The sequence below is a fragment of the Poecilia reticulata genome, linkage group LG14, assembly GCF_000633615.1.
Source record: "Poecilia reticulata strain Guanapo linkage group LG14, Guppy_female_1.0+MT, whole genome shotgun sequence".
NCBI lineage: Eukaryota > Metazoa > Chordata > Actinopteri > Cyprinodontiformes > Poeciliidae > Poecilia > Poecilia reticulata.
The window spans coordinates 13,187,173-13,189,731 of NC_024344.1; the positions used below are offsets into that span (position 1 = coordinate 13,187,173).

The 2,559-nt window shown below is 39.1% G+C and overlaps 1 protein-coding gene across 1 annotated transcript in view; it reads left to right on the forward strand.

The window, feature by feature from the left end:
* The first annotated feature begins 621 nt into the window (after positions 1 to 621).
* The window catches only part of LOC103475872 (uncharacterized), a 10,192-nt gene continuing 8,254 nt past the window's right edge, over positions 622 to 2,559 (forward strand). The window contains exon 1 of the mRNA XM_008427807.2: positions 622 to 1,051. The gene's annotated coding sequence lies outside the window, so the exon portion shown is untranslated. The remainder of the gene's footprint in view (positions 1,052 to 2,559) is intronic.

A 2,559-nucleotide genomic window follows, 5' to 3' on the forward strand; every position in this document is an offset into this window, starting at 1 on the left:
GCAAGGCAACAGCTCTACCAACTGCGCCACTGTGCAGCCCTCTCCCCTGTGAAACATATGTTTAAAAAAAATAAAAATAAATAAAAATATGTTGTTTAGATATGGAGCTGCAGTTGAGATAAATATTCAGAACATGTTCATATGTGGAAAGTACTTAAAGATTGCTCAGCAACAAACGTGACAATGTTTTATGGTGAAATCACTGTATTCTCACAAATGTTGTTTCTCTCATTCTRATGGAGTGAGAGAAACACTTGTTCAGAGAAAATGTACTAAATCGACCTGCGGTTGCTGCCAAATGATGAGACTGACGTGAGAAACCGAACACTGTTGACACCGGCGATAATGGGAAAGTGAGCCTCATCTGTGTGCATGATAGAAACAAACCACCACTGCCACACGGTGTCCAACCAATGTAACTTTTTTTCCCCCATATCTTTCAAGGTGCTGCGTGTTGTTTTCCATTTATTTATTTTTTCTATTGCCACTTCCATTTTATGCGTCATTTAAATTGCAAGGTAATTTACAGACGCTCCCTACTCTGCTGATGCAAGTCACTGCCTCCCTCTCCTGTCTGGTTTTCGTTCTCTCTCTTTGCTCTCTCTTCGCCCAGCTGTAGACCAGGACGCACGCGTGCTGGGAAGGAGGATAGTGGCAGAAAGAAAGGGGTGAAAGAAGGAGAGAGTGAAAGAGAGGGGGTTAGGGGGTGACAAAGGACAAGACAGAGAGTAGGACAGAGAAGGAGGCTGCAGCCCAGTGTAGCAGATTGCCATGTTCTGACAATGGGGGTTTGCAAGGAGCAGCAGAACCAAAACAGGACACGGCTCAGCTGTATGTTGGATCAATAAACGGTAGATGAGTTCAGACTTCAGGCGATGGAGTGGAAACCTTATTATTAAGAGGCACTGCTCGGCCGAACCGACTGCATACTGAGTCCAGAGTTTGGAATTTCTAAGAACTGACATTACAAGGATAAAGTCTCTCCAATCCTTGGGAACCTACAGAAACTTGGAGTAATGCAAACTTGAAGCTGGACTGCATCAATATTCAGGTAAGAGAGGGAGTCAGAGTAACCATAAATTTGCGGTAAACAGTTGTTATAAAATGTCCCGTGGCTTTTTTCTTCTTCTTCTTTTTTTGTTGTTGTTGTTGCCTGTTTTATTTAGCTCTGCAAAGGGGGATTTAATGAAGTATTAACAGAACATGACAGTTGTCACTTATCATTAGACTGTGCAGGAAGACATAGGTCACTTGACTGAGCTCAAGTAACATTAAACACAACGATCCAAAATAATAGTCCCTCCTGGTATAGCTGACTAAATGCTCTTCTTGCAGTTTCAAACGTGTGTGTGTGTGTGCGTGTGTGTGTGTGTGTGTGTGCAGGAAAGTCGTCAAAGGAGAAGAAGAGGAGGGAAGGGATGTCAGAATGTGTTTGCATAAAGAATTTGTCATAAATCAACACTTGAAAGCAAAAACGCGCATACACACACTTTTAGACTGGATGCTTTTTCATGGATAAATAAAAAGGCTGCTTTGCTGCCAAAATTCCCACATTGCTGTCTTGTTGCCAAACTGTGGTACAGATAAAAAAAAATGACATGAGAATACTGGCACATGGATATGATAACAAAACAAAAAAAGCAACAAAAAAAAAAAAACAGTGACAAAAGATGTGAAGGGAACTGCATCCCAGAAGTCACAGTTTGAATTCTGGTCTGCATTAAATTTGTGGTGTGGGTTCTTACTAATACATACTAATGGAAGTGCTGCATCAAGAAAGTCACTGCTGACCTGGAATTGGATGCTTTTGTTTGCTTGACCGGCTCTGATCCATTAATCAGATACAGGGATGRACTTAAAACGTCATCACCATAATTTGTAGTTTTCATTCCAGTAACTGTTTTCTTATGAAACTTGGTTCTTGTTTCTACCTCTCATTTTATTAGCTTATTTAACTGAGTCACATTTCTTAACTAACTGTATTGTTGCTGTTTGTAAATTGTTTTTGTTTTATTGAAACAGGCCTCTTCTCTTGTAAATGAGAGACCTGGATCCTTGGATCTCAAAGAGACAACTTGTATAAATAAAGATATAAAAAAAAAAATAATAATAATAATCATCAAAATAAAAAATACATTTGTATGTTTATGAAAGAATATGGACATTTACTGATGCTCTCATGGTCGAAACTGTGAGAAACAAGCCCGGTAATACCGCTCGAAGTTTGTGAATAAAAAACTCTCAACTGTTTTTCCGATCTGTGATAAAACCATACATTACACAAGTGCAGCCAAGCTGCAGTGATAATATCACCGTATTTTTTTAATTCACTGTGAAAACCGGCCATTGTAAGAGAAATGATAACCTCGGTAAATTCACTTAACCAGGTAAATATTCATAAAAGGTCTGAAGATTATCTAACCTATTAAAATCCATCCTCCACAATCATGTTTGTTATTTTAACATAATAGTGAATTTGTTTAAATCACAGAGATGTGTAACAGCAACTGCTCTCTTTCTCTCTCTCTCTCTCTCTCTCTCTCTCTCTCTCTCTCTCTC